This window comes from Anser anser, assembly GCF_964211835.1.
Source record: "Anser anser genome assembly, chromosome: 1".
Classification (NCBI taxonomy): domain Eukaryota; kingdom Metazoa; phylum Chordata; class Aves; order Anseriformes; family Anatidae; genus Anser; species Anser anser.
Window position 1 is genome coordinate 178525989 of NC_139720.1, and position 15308 is coordinate 178541296.

A 15308-nucleotide genomic window follows, 5' to 3' on the forward strand; every position below is an offset into this window, starting at 1 on the left:
GTGACTGTGATATCCAATATATTTAGTTAATGTTGGATTTCATTACTCAGAATAGGGAATTACCTTTTCCTAGGCTAGGACAATGTGTAAATCATTTTGAATTGGCAGTGTGTATGCGTAATAAACTCCAATTGCATTCACAAAGACCTGTATTTTCCACTTGACTTACACCTTTTTCCCATATTGTGTCTCTTCTGTAGCATATGATTTGCAAACTCAGAGTTCAAAATAGTCATACAAACCTACTATCATGGAAGAATCAAAGTAAGAGTAAAGAGAAGTGACCAAAAATTAGTAATCAAATGTTTGAAAGAAGTCTGCTTCACAGCTACAGAAACATCACTTTGTCTATACCTAGTGGTTTTGGCAGGCATTTTTTAGCAGGCCTTCAGCTTTTTGAAGCTGAATGCGGTTGTTGGCCAAAATAAAAAATAGAATTAAAATCCTTTTAAAGTCCATTTAAAAGCAGCAAAACACTCATTGGCAACTATGAAATCTGCTCTAGAGATGACCTTAGTTGTTTTTTTGATGCCCCTAAGTTATGTGTTTTCCAAATAAGGTTTGCAGTTCATTGTTACCCATACTTTTTCTATTTAATGAAGAGCACAAAAAATTGGCATGTACAATGGGTTCATAGGTTCAATGACCTCCTGTAAAAGTATTTGTAAACACTACAGAGTGCTGCTGTTGTTCAGTACTATTTCATTTCTTCAATGGTTGTTAGAGTTTAAATAAATGTAGTGTTTCCAAAAAATGCCAGACTGACCTCCAGAGAAACTGTAGATTCTTGTATATTAAAGAAAAGAAAAGGTAAAAAAAAAAATGAAGGACATAACTATGATATTGTTCACACCAATATCCTCTGACCGTTTTATGGGATGATTGTCTGAAATAAGCACGTCTAGAACATTCATTCCATTAATCGGTTTATTTTCCTGTTCATGAATAAAAACTCTTTTAAAAAATTTGAACAGGGTCATATACAGGCCAGTTTTATAAATAGAAGCAGACAGCTGATGAACATGAAAACACAAAATGCAAAATTAGATGATATAAGAACTAATCCAAACCCTTTCTTCATGCATAATATAATGAGAACTTGTATATGTCAACAAAGTTCCATTTCTTAGTCTATCACTAAGATTCTCATTGGAAAACTAAAATGAGCCTGTCAGTACAAGTAACAGTCACAGAATCGCAGAATGGCAGAGGTTGGAAGGGACCTCTGAAAATCATACAGTCCAACACCCCTGCCGAGAAGAATCACCTAGAGCACATTGCGCAGGATGGCATCCAGGCAGGTTTTGAATATCTCCAGAGAAGGAGACTCCACAACCTCTCTGGGCAACCTCTTCCAGTGCTCTGTCACCCTCATAATAAAGAAGTGCCCTCCTCATATTCAGCCAGAACCTCCTGTGTTTCAGTTTATGCCCGTTGCCTCTCGTCCTCTCACCAAGCACAACTGAAAACAGACTGGCTCCATCTTCTTGACATCCTCCCATAAAAGATTTATACACACTGATGAAGTGTACCTTTACGACCTTTATGACCTGCTGGAGAGGAGCTCTGAGGAGAGGGACCTGGGGGTCCTGGTGGACAACAGGCTGACCATGAGCCAGCAGTGTGCCCTCGTGGCCAAGAGGGCCAATGGGATCCTGGTGTGCATTAAAAGGAGCGTGGCCAGCAGGTCAAGGCAGGTGATCCTCCCCCTCTACTCTGCCCTGGTCAGGCCTCACCTGGAGTACTGTGTCCAGTTGTGGGCTCCCCGGTACAAAAAAGACAGGGATATCCTGGAAAGAGTCCAGCGGAGGGCCACAAAGATGATACGAGGCCTGGAGCATCTTTCCTATGAGGAAAGGCTGAGAGACCTGGGTCTGTTCAGCCTGGAGAAAAGAAGACTGAGAGGGGATCTCATCAATGTGTATAAATACCTTAGGTGTGGGAGACAGAGGGATTTGGCCAACCTCTTTTCAGTGGTTTGTGGGGACAGGACAAGGGGTAATGGCCACAAGATGGAGCACAGGAAGTTCCACACCAACATGAGAAAGAACTTCTTCACAGTAAGGGTGACGGAGCAGTGGAACAGGCTGCCCAGGGAGGTTGTGGAGTCTCCTTCTCTGGAGATATTCAAAGCCTGTCTGGACGCCTACCTGGGCAGCCTGGTCTAAGAACCTGCTTTGGCAGGAGGGTTGGACCTGATGACCTTTCGAGGTCCCTTCCAACCACTTCAATTCTGTGATTCTGTGAAGTCTCCCCTCAGTCTTCTCTTTTCCAGGCTAAACAGGCCCAGTTCTCTCAGCTTGTCCTTGTACAACAGGTGCTCCTGTTCTCTAATCATCTTTGTAGCCCTCCACTCAACTCGCTCCAGTAGTTCTATGTACCGCTTGTACTGGGGAGCCCAGAACTGGACACAGTACTCCAGGTGTGGCCCAGAGAAGGGTAACAAAGCTTGTGAGGGGTCTCGAGAACAAGTCTTACAAGGAGCTGCTGAGGGAGCTGGGATTCTTCAGTCTGGAGAAGAGGAGGCTTAGGGGCAACCTTATCGCACTCTACAGGTACCTTAAAGGAGGCTGTAGTGAGATGGGGATTGGTCTATTCTCCCACGTGCCTGGTGACAGGACAAGGGGGAATGGGCTAAACTTGAGCCAGAGGAGGTTTAGGTTGGATAATAGGAAGAACTTCTTTACTGAAAGGGTTGTTAGGCATTGGAATGGACTGCCCAGGGAAGTGGTTGAGTCACCCTCCCTGGAAGTCTTTAAAAGACGTTTAGATGTTGAGCTTAGTGATATGGTTTAGTGGAGAACTTGTTATTGTTACGTCAGAGGTTGGACTAGATGATCTTGGAGGTCTCTTCCAACCTAGATGATTATGTGATTCTGTGATTCTGTGATTCTGTGAGTAGAGGGGTAGGATCACCTCCCTTGACCTGCTGGCAACACTCTTCTGAATGCAAAAACATTCAGAAAAAATGAAAACAAACAAGCAAACAAACAAACAACAACAAAAAAAAAACCTAACTCTTTAGAGATGAGGATAACCTTCTCAAATTATTTTAACAGTGTTGAAAGGTTATGTCAGCTGCAAAAAACAGATCCCAAGTTAGGCCATGAACTATTATGTATCTCAGAAACCAAAGTGAAGGAATTTCTAACATGCTAGCTACATATATATGTATATATATATTATTGTTGTTAGTTGGTTGGCAGGTTTTTGTTTATTCATTTGTTTTTGTTTTTCCAGTGGGTAATGTACATTAAAACACGAAAAAGTGTTTAATTTTTACCAGCTGTATTGGGTTTATTTGTCAAGGATTTGGTAGTGGGGGGCAGCAAGGGTGGCCTCAGCGTGAAGAGTCCAGAAGTTGCCCGATGTTAGGTAAGAGGCAGCTCCAACCCGCCATGAAAGGGACCCGATGCTGGCCAGAGCTGAGCCAGTGACCAGTGCTGGCTGGGCCTCTCGGAGAGCTGATTTAAGAAAGGGAAAAAGTACTGTGCAACAGCAGCTGGGAGAGAGAGGAGTAAGAACCAGCCCTGCAGCCCCCAAGGTCAGTGCAGCAGGAGGGCAGGAGGTGCTCCAGGCACGCAGCAGAAGTTCCCCTGCTACCTGTGGAGAGGCCCCTGGTGGAGCAGGCTGTCCCCCTGCAGCCCATGGGTCCCACATGGATCAGATCTCCACGCTGCAGCCTGTGGAGGAGCCCCCGATGGAGTAGGTGGATGTGGCCTGGAGGAGGCTGCGGCCCATGGAGAGCCCCCGCAGGAGCAGGCCCTGGGCTGGAGCTGCAGCCTGTGGAGAGGAGCCCACGCAGGAGCAGGGGGCCTGGGGGGAGCTGCCGCCCATGGGGGACCCGTGCTGGAGCAGTTTGCTCCTGGGGGATGGATGGACACCGTGGTACGGAGCCATGTGGGAGAAGTTCTTGAAGAGCTGCTGCCTGTGGGAAGCCCCCCCAGGCTCAGTTCGGGAAGGACGGCATCCCATGGGAGGGATCCCTCGTGGAGTAGGGGCAGAGAGTGACCATGAAGGGGCGGCAGAGACAAAGCATTAGGGACTGACTGCAGCCTCCATTCCCTGTTCCCCTGTGCTGCTCAGGGGGAGAAGGCAGGAGTGGGTGGATGGGGGGAAGGTGTTCTTAGTTTGCTTTTACTTTCCTACTGTTCTAGTCTGATACGGGTAGGCAATGAATTATATTAATCTCCCTATGCTGAATCTGTTTTGCCCGTGATGACAACTGTTGAGTGATCTCCCTGTCCTCATCTCAGGTGCTGAGCCCTTTCCATCATATTTTCTCCCCCTTTTTCTTTGAGGAGGGCAAGCAAGAGAGCGGTTGTGGTGGAGTTCAGCTGCCCAGCCAGTTAAAACCGCTTCACCAGCTAAGGAAGTTATTTCTTCATGGAATTGTTTCTTATTTTTTTTGATATCTATTATCTCTCCCCAACTCTACCCCCCCCCCCCCCAATTTTTCCCTTACTTTCCCTTAGCTCTGTGATACTGCCTACAGATGAACACTGTTGCACTATTGTAGTTACTGTCAAATTAGTTTCTAGTTTTTGCCAAAGGTTTCTTTCAGAATTGCAGATTTCCACTTTTGTTTCTCATACTTAATATGTATACCTTACATAAAATCTAGCCATTCTCTTCAAAAATTACACTTTAAAAATTATGCTTAAGCATGTCTTAAAGGACTATATTCATCCATTTTAATTTTAGCCTTTTACTACATCAGAAAATAGCATTTACCCTGTAGTCAAAGGGAAGAGAAGGGCCTCTCTGAACCGGGTCATAGAAAACCTGTAATCCTAACCTGGACTCCTCAGATAAGTGCCTAAAATTAAATAGGATTACGCCAACGGTTTTGACTGGTGGTGGCACATGATTTGTCAATCCTAAGAATTGAAAAGAACATTTCAACCAAGCACAGGCTAATTATTATTATTTTTTTATGATTAAGCAGTTTTTCAGGATTAACATGGCATACAATATATAAGAGGTTTTGGTTCACAAAATAATAGTGCTGTGTATAGTTATGATGTACCACGGTGGTTTTCTATTGGTTTGACTAGTGCCAAAATCTGCTAACAAAATTGAATTTAAAAATTCTTGTAATATTATACTATTTGGATTTGGGGTTTTGGTTTAGTTTTAATTTTGGTTTTAGTTAAAACAACTGAGGATATTTTTTACTTATATTTCATTTTCTATATCACTCAGGAGCACAATCAGAATTTGTTGATGACAATAATTTATCACCAAAGTAACACTTTCTTATTTCTTTCTAAAATTTTCACTGGAAAAATAAATCCTCTCACTTCTGATGGATGATTTAGTACTATGACAAATACCTTGGTTAATAAATCGGTAGTTTGACATACAGCAGAAAAATTCAAAATGATGGTATATATACAGTTATTCATAAATTAACTAGATAACTTTTGTTAACTCAGTATAACCAAAGTGGTTGCAATATTCATTGTGATGAATTATGAATAACAGGAGAACTATAGCAGAGAACTAGACATGTCACCCTATTTTCAATTCTCTGAAAAAATCTACAACAAATAATCCAACAACCTATTTGCAAGCATGCAGCAGATAAGAATGAAATACACCTCACACAGAATGTAGTTTTGTGAAATACAAGTGGAGTCAAACCAATTTAAACAATCCAATCTCTATGAAATGATGAATACAAAAGTAGTTTTGTGTAATATATTTTAATTTTTGTAACGTTTCTCTTGCTCTTTTATATATTTTCTTAAGCAAATGGGGCACTTACAGTTAAATGACACTGGGATGGATGTAAAACAGATTGAATATCCATATACCAGGAAATAAACTGTCCTCTGTACTCACAAAGTATCAGACAAGAAATAATGAAGAAGCAACACAGGAAATTCAGAGTAGACACTGGAGAAGCATGTAAGCTAAGGTAGTGAATTACATAGTTTGCTGGGGGAGTCTCTGTCATAGAAGTCTTTAAGAAAAGTGGCAAAATGCCTGTGCAAAATTATAGAGACCTGATTCTGCCTTAAGGCAGAGAAAAGGACTAGATGACCTCTCAATACCTTCTTAGCCTGTATTTTCTGAGATTTTATTATGTAGATATCTAAATGTGAATACATTATTCAAAATGTTGTAATACCATAGTTAATATTTTATAATAATACTACAATATTTAATACTATCCAATGAATGTGGATACTTTCATGACACTTGTATTTTTTTTACTTACAGTACAGATTATGATTGGTATTTGAATGAATATCAATGACTAAAAGTGCCATCTATTACCTAAGATTTACTTTGTGAAACAATATCCCTCCCCCCCCCCAAAAAAAAAAAAAAAATCAAGGTCACTACATCTTACTAGAATATCATAACTATACATTTTATTTCCTTGTAGGATAATTCAGCTTGATTGATACAAAGGCGGTTTTTTTTGGTTTGTTTGTTTGATTTTTTTTTTAATGAAAAAAGGACTGGTAGACTAGTTCCAATGATTAAGGATGCGTGTGTTCTATCCTCTTTTATTGTCAGTGAGATGATTTCTATTCATCTGTACAGTTTCTGTATGGCAGAATAGTGAACTTGGGATTCAGGAGGGAATATAAGAATGAAATTCAGCTTTTTCAGCTGATAGGCAGATCCCATGGCAGGCTGACCTGAACAGGAAAAGGACTGATAGGATCAAATTTTCATCGAGGAAAATCTCTTCAAAACACAAGAAGGTCCATCCCAATATGAAGAAAATCAAAGTGTGCCAGGAGGCTAGCTGAGACCATGGAGAAATCCTAGATGAGCTAAAGCACAAAAAGAACACAGAGAGTAGAGCTTGGGACATTCCTATCAGGGTGAATATAAAAACAGTACCTAGGTCTCTAGACCCAGATTACAGAATCACAGAATGGTTAAGGTTGGAAGGGACCTCTGGAGGTCATCTGGTCCAACCCCCTTGCTCAAACAGCAAGGTTGCCTAGGGTCACGTCTGGATGGCATTGAAGATGCTCCAAGGGCAAGAATTCCTGGCATACAACCTCTGGGCACAATGTGTCAGTAAAGAAGTTCCTTCCTGATATTTAGATGGAACCTCTTGTTCGTACCCATTACCTCTTGTCCTGTTACTGGGCACTACTGAAAAAAGCCCTTCTTTGTACCCTCCCTTCAGGTATTTATATACATTGATGAGTTCCCCCTGAGCCTCTTCTTCTCCAGACTGAACAGTTTTTTCACTCTCAGACTTTCCTCAAAGGAGGAGTGCTCCAGTCCCCACATCATCTTTGTGGCCCTACATTGGACTCCTTCCAGTAAGTATGTACATATTTCTCTTAAATTAGGGAAGCCAAAGTTCATCTGCAGTTGAAAATCACTGTATTGGGTCTAGCTGAGATGGAGCTAACTTTTCCCACAGTAGCCCATATAAAGTTGTGCTCTGCACTTGTAGAGTGTTGATATCCCACCAGCATTTTGCCTATTGCTGAGCAGAGCTGGCACAGCATCAAGGCTGTCTCTACAACCACCCCCTCAAAGGCTGGTAGGTAGGGGGGGTGGGCAAGAGGTGAGGAGGGACTTCACCAGGACAGCTGAACTAAACTAACCAAAGGGATATTCCATACCATATAATGTCATGCCCAGCAATAACAGCAGAGGAAGGGGAAAGAGAAAGGGAAGGGGGGAAGAGCTCATTTTGAAAGCATCTTTCTTTTTGAGCAACCACTATGCATACTGAGGCCCAAACCATGGCTGAAACACAACTTGCTAATGGAAGTATCACAGAATGGTAGAGAATAAGTACAGAATATTTGTTTTCTCCTTTTGCTTCCAAATGGCATTTGCTTTTTATTATTATTATTATTATTTTAATTATTGTTATTTTATTTTTTATTCCTTTTCCTATAACTAAACTGCTCCTGTTTTCAACTGTTTTCATGGACCTTTTGCCATCATATTCCTCCCTCTGTTCTTTTGAAGAGGAGAGAGCAGTGGTGGAGATTAGCTATCAGTGTGAAACCACCACAGTGATAGATGATGTGATGGGGAACAAGAAGTAATTCTACAGTTAAGTAGAGAAACAAACAGAAGGCAAATTAAAATGTTGGTCTGCTGCTGAGTGAAATAGACATTAAGCTACGTAGGATGTGAAAAAGCCTGAGGTACTCAGCACCTTCTCTACCAGACAAGGTTTGCTGTCAGACTACCCAAGTCTTTATCCCTAGTAGCAGCCTATGGTAAAGAAGCATTACCAAATGTACCACAACACCAATTATATTAAGGATGTTTTAGTGACCACTAAAGCAAGCTTTACATATCCAGGTTCATGGGATCAGACTGGCTGCATCAAACAGGATGACGCCATTCTTAGCCTGCTCTCAATCATTTGAAAAAGTCATAGAGACTAGAAGTGATCCCTGATGACTGGCCAGTCTGTCCCATCTCAGTGTCTTAGATGAACAATGCCTGATAGTAGTCATTTCCAGGAGCATGAAGGACAAAAAATAAATTGGAACTGTCAGTATCTTTAGTGCAACCATTGTTCGTCTGTAACCATGCTAATGAACTTCTATGATGAAATGATTGACTCATCAGACAAGAGAGGTGTGGTAGATGTCATTTATCTTTATTTTAGCAATGATTTTGAGACCATATCTCACAGTGTCCATGTAGCTAAATTGGAGAGTTATAGATAGGCAGACTATAAGGTGTAAAGAAATCTGGTTATATTGCCAGACAGCCAAGTAAAAAGAGGAACAAACACCAATTCAAAATCCCGCTGGTGCTCAAATATTATTGGTATTCTGCAGATATTGGTGCTACAGCTGATGCAGAATATGGATGATGGGATGGACTATGCCTTGTTCTGGTTTTGGCTAGGATAGAGTTAGTTTTCCTCCTAGTAGCTGGTAGGGTGCTGTGTTTGGGATTTAGGATGAGAATAGTTGATAACACACTGATATCTTAATTGTTGCAGAGTAGTGCTTATGCTAGGCCAAGCACTTTTCAGCTTCTCACACTGTCCTGCCAGTGGAAAGGCTGGGGTTGCAGCAGGGGCTGGGAGGGAACAGAACCAGGACAGCTGACACAAACTGACCAAAGAGATATTCTGTACCATATGGTGTCATGCTGAGCAATTAATATGGGGGGGCTGGCCAGGGTGGGGGGACCACTGTTTGGAGATAGGCTGGGCATCGGTCAGTGAGTGGTGAGCAATTGCACTGTGCATCACTGGTTTTGTACACATTATTATTAGTAGTACTATTATCATTATTGTTATTATTTTCCTTTCTTTTCAGTCCTAATAAACTGTCTTTATCTAAAACTACAAGCTTCCTTTTTTTTTTAATTCTCTTCCTCAACCCGGGGGGGAGGAGGGGAGGGGGACGAGGGTGGTGGTGGCGAGCAAACATCTATGTGACGCTTAGCTGCCAGCCAGGTTCACTAACCTGGGAGAAGTAGAATATATACTAGAGTGTACAGGTGTGGCATTTTGTTGATCTGGAGAAACCCAGTCAAATTCAGTAAGAGAGAGACTTAGAGTTGTTCAGACTACAGAAGAGAAGGCTCTGGGAAGACCTTATAGTGGCCTTCCAGTACCTGAAGGGGGCCTAAAGAAAATTGGAAAGGGATTCTTTCTCAGGAACAATAGTAATAGGACAAGGGTTAATGGTTTTAAAATAAAAGAGGGTACATTCAGATTAGATATTATGAAGAAATTCTTCACTCAGAGGGTGGCGAAGCACCGCAACTTGTTGACCAGAGAAGCTGTGGATGCCCCATCCCTGGAAATGTTCAAGGCCCGGTTGGATGGGGCTTTGAGCAACTTGATCTAGTGGAAGGTGTCCCTGCCTATGGCAGGGGGTATGGAACTAGTTGATATTTAAGGTCCCTTCCAACCCAAACCATTTTACAGTTCTATGATGCTATGAAAAACAAATGTAAAGCCTTACACCTGGAATACACTCAACATATGCAGTAAGACAAGCTGGGAACCTGCTGTGCAAAGAAAGAATCCCAATGAGCAGCAAACTGAACATGAGACAGCAGAGCCCCCATACTTACTGCTGAGAAGACAGGCAGATACTCCTCTATTCTCAGTGAAAGACTGAAATACAACAGACAGACACATTCTGCTGTGAAGAAAACTAATTGTATATACATATATATGTGTGTGTGTGTGTGTACATGTGAACATGTGGTGAAGGTGGTCGAGGACTGGAACAACTGAGTCTGTGAAACATTCCTCCCTGGAAATATCCTCGATTTGGCTAGTCAAGGCAAATCTAACAAAGCAACCTGACTTCAAATTTAACCCTGCTATAGTTAGGGGTTTGGGTAACATGACTTACAGGGGTCCTTTCTATCCTAAAAAAAAAAAATACGGTTGCATGTTTTGAGGGCTCCAGATTTCCATTAAGTTCAATGGACAGTTGTAGAATTGTTTCTTTTGATTTCAGCAGAACCAGGACCACTGAGAAATAACAAAGCTGACAATGCCTGTGGACTTAAGAATTCCTACGAAGTGTTCAGGAAAATTCTTTATATATAATTTAAATGTGGATGTTTAAACATGTATATCATGTTCCATAAATGACTACAGAATTAACAAAGGGAGTCCTGCTTTATGTCACTAAAAATTTGTAAGTAACTTATGAAATTACTCTGTAGTAATTTAAGCACTATGGTTTTCATTGCTCCATCTGGGAATTTTTTAACTTACAAGAAATCTACCTGCAGTACCTTATTTGTTGATTGAATCTCAGTTTCCCCTTTAAGAATCTTCTGGTCTTTTTTCCAGCTTCCTGAGCTGACACCATTAAAAAAAAAAAAAAAAAAAAAAAAAACTCGTTAAGATTTATTTCCTTCAGATGCTATACTCTGTTACCATATTAGTCAGTGCTTGGCCACGTTGTGATTATTTCTTTACCTTTCATTCCTTTCAAACACTTAATCATTTGTGTTGCACTTTTCTGAACTTCCTCTGATTTGTTAATATATGTGTGATATAGAGATTCCCAGAACTGTACTTATTCTTGCAGGTGTGATCGTACAAAGGTCATATAGAAAGAAACTGTTGTCTGCCTGCTGTGTGACAAAAATGAGACAGATTATTTGGTCTCTGACAATAATTCTCTTTTCATTTAAAATAGGAAGGAGTATGAGCATTTCTGTATTTTTGCAAGCCTGGTGCAAAAAACACAGACATGTATGAACAAGTACAAACATACAGATATACACAGACACATGGTTCAGAGAGATAGAACTAATTTCATTCTAATATCTCCAGTTCAAAACCATCACTATGCCAAAATATATGTATATATATATGTATATGTATATATATTGCCCTTTTTACAGTAGGAAAAATGACAGGAAATAATAATAATAATAATAGTATCAGAACAGATTAATATTATTCACTGGTTAAGAATAGGATTGTGATTCATTTACCCATGGTATACCTGGTCATATAGTGGTCTGGTGTAACGTTTGTGTTTGTTTTTTTTTTTTTAAAACAAACAAACAAACACAACTTGCAATATGACAGTAAACAGTAACACCTTTTGGTTAAATAAATCACAAAGTATAACTGAGCTTGAACTGAAGGGTAACATCTTGGGATACATGGAGTAGAAATGCTCTCAAAAGCTGTCTGCATGTAAAACTAAGTTTTCCTGCCTGGAAAACTATCTTTATATTCAAACTAGTAGTGTCATATAAGCCACTGTTTCTCTTTTAGTACAATTTTATTTTTCTGGTCTTGCTCAGCCCACTTTTAATTCTTTGAAGCACAGTTTGGGAAATGTCTCTCAGGCTTCTTGAAAAAATCAACTTCACAGCATAAGTTCTGACTCCACACCTGACTCTCAGTGAGATGAAGCATAGACTAAAGGATCTAGATCCACATTTCTATACAAACCACAATTCAGACAGGTCCACAGGAGAAGGTTATGAACTACAAGCAAGAAGTGAGTTCAGGGGTTAAAAGTGACAATTATTTTCCTACATGAACAAAACTAAAAAAGGCATCAGTCTTCTCCTTAAAAATATATCATGCTGAAATAAATAATGATGTTTTTATAGTCTTTCTTAGAAGAAAAACAAAATTCCTAAAAATATCATCTGACATGCACCTATTTGTGATATGATCACCTGATCGCTTTTTTTTTTTTTTTAAAGAAACGTCTAAAAAGCACTGCAGCATTTCATGACACATAGTTTTTTATGGCTGCAGCAAAATCTTGAGATAATCTGTTAAGAGATATTTACCCTTATCCTGGTATCTACCCATTTAAAAAACACATTTGGCGTTTCCAGGAGATTCAACTGGAACATTATCTACCTCAACCAGAACTGGACTACACACCATGGCATAAACTTACAACCATTGAAAACACAAGGAATACAAAAAGCTTGTTTTGAATGTATATTTTGCATGCATTTTTTCTGCTGGTAGTTCATCAGCTGATATTTTAAGGGGTATACACTGAAAATAATTTCTGCAAACATGGCTAGGATGTCTTGAAGGCTGAGCAAGGAACTAACCTGGAGAAGACAGAGACCAATATTTCTGCTGCACTGTCCAAGAGTTTCCTACACTGGAAGATGATTTTCGAATTCATCTCTTGTCTTAGCTTGCCTAAAAGAGATTTCAAAACAAATGAAACGATTCAGATATGAGTTTGTTCAGATATGGTCTTATAAGATACTGATGAGTGACCATTTGACAAATTATGCTTTCATTATAGCTAATTTTTTAATGCTGGGTTTATATATATATATGTGCACATATATATATATATATATATTTTTTTTTCCCAAATTGCTAAAAATATTGATTTGGCTATGTATCATCTCCATGCTTGCTGCTTTAGCTGTCCTTAGGCACACAAACCTCACTTTGAAATCCTGCTAAAACTCTTCCAGATGTTTGCTGAACACCATGGAACAGTGAAGCACGTAAAAGTTCAACTTCTCTTTTAATACATTGTGACACAGTGGTGTAGTATAAGATTTTTCAGTTATTCCACAATGAATATGGAAATGTTGTGGGATGGATCACATAACTGTAACATTGGAATAGAGGTCTACAAACTCTTCAGAAGTTACATACAGGGAAGGAAGGGAGGGGCTGTTGCCCTCTACATTAGGGAAGGGATTGATTGTAAAAAGTTGCCTCTGAGAAACAGCTATGGACAGGTTGAGAGCTTGTGGGGGAGAGTTAAAGACCACATCAATAAAGGGTAGCTTGTGGCTGGGGTCTACTACAGGCCACCCAAACAAGGGGAGCCTGTGGATGAGGCCTTCTTGTTTCAACTACAAGAAGTGTCATGCTCACATGCTCTCATCCTGATGGGAGACTTCAAGAGCCTGGATATTTGCTGGGAAAACTACACAGCAGGCTGTAAGCAATCCAGAAGATGCCTAGAGTACGCTGAGGATAACTTCCTGGTCCAGGTACTACACAAACCAACTAGAGGAGAAGCATTACTGGACCTGGTACTCATCAGTGCAGATGAACTCATTAAAGAGGTTAAGACTGGAGGTTGTCTGGGCTGCAGTGACCACGCCCTGGTTGAGTTTGTGATCTTGAGGACAATGAGCCTTGCAAAGAGCAAAGTCAGGACCCTGAACTTCCGAAGAGTGAAATTCAAGCTATTTAAAGACCTAGTAGATGAGATCCCCTGGAATACTGTCCTTAGGGACAAAGGAGATGAGCAGAGATGACAGCTCTTCAAGGATGTTTTCCTTGGAGCGCAAGAACTCTCCATCCCTCTGCTTAAGAGAGCAGGCAGGGAGGGCAGAAAAACAGGATGGCTAAGCAAGGACCTGCTGGTCAAACTGAGGAACAAGAAGGAAATGCACAGGCAGGGGAAGCAGGGACACATGGCCTGGGAAGAGCACAGGGATGCTGTCTGGGTGTGCAGGGATGGGGGCAGGAAAGCCAACGCACAGATGGAACTGAGCTTGGTGAGGGATGCAAAAAATAACAGGAAGGGATTCTCTAGGTACATTGCTCAGAAAAGAAAGGCCAAGGAGAGTGTGCCCCCTCTGATGAATGAGAAGGGTGAACTGGTAGCAACAGACATGGAGAAGGCTGAGGTACTCAGCAACTTTGCCTCTGTCTTCACTGCCAGTCAGGCTTCCCAAGTCTATTGTTTCCCTGAACCCGTAGATGGAGGCTGGGGGAGCAAAGACTCATCCACTGTAAATGAAGAGCAGGTTTGAGACCATCTGATGAAACTAAACAAGTACAGGTCTATGCGGCCTGATATCATGCATCCCAGGGCACTGAAGGAACTGGCTGATAGAGTTGCCAAGCCTCCCTCCAACATGTCTGAAATGTCCTAGCAGTCAGGTGAAGTCCCTTGTGACTGTAAAAAGGGAAACATCACTCCCATTTTTGAAAAGGGTATAAAGGAGGACGCAGGGAACTAAAGACCAGTGAGCCTCACCTTTGTGCCTGGGAAGATCATGGAATAGATCATCCTGGAAGCAATGTCAAGGCACATGCAAGACAAAAAAGTGATCCGAGACAGCCAGCATGGCTTCACCAAGGGTAGATCATGCCTGACCAATCTGGTGGCTTTCTACAATGGAGTGGCTGCATCAGTTGACAAGGGAAGACCGAGCGATGTCATCTCCCTGGACTTCTATAAGTCCTTTGACACAGTCCCATGTGACATCCTGGTCTTCAAATTTGAGAGATATGGATTTGATGGGTGGACTATTCAGTGGATAAGGAATTGACTTGAAGGTCGCACTCAGAGAGCGGTGGTCAATGACTCTATGTCCAGCTGGAGGTCAGTGATGTGTGGTGTCCCACTGGGGTCTGTCCTTGGACCAGATATGAATCACTTAACTCCACCTTTTCAAAAAAAAGGTCTTTGCTTTTCTTATTTTTTCCCCAAGCTATGTCAGTTCTGTAAGAAACAAACAGAAAACAACAAACAACTACACGTTAGAAGTTCTGAATCCAAACATTTTGCTGACTACTTTACACTGTTTTCTATTCATAAAGAGAAGAAAATACAGTCAGATCATAGAATCACAGAATGATTGTGGTAGGAAAGGATCTTTGGAGGTCATCTGGCCCAACCTTCCTGCTCAAACAGAGACACCTACAGCAGGTTGCCTAGGACCACATTGCCTCAGTGACTTTTGAAGAGCTCTAGGGAGGGAGACTCCACAGCCTGTGCCAGTGCTCTGTCACTTGTGCAGTAAAGAAATGCTTCCTGATGTTTAGATGGAATCTCCTGTGTTCCAGTTTGTGTCTATTGCCTCTTGTGCTGTCACTGAGAAGAGCCTGTCTCCATCTTTGT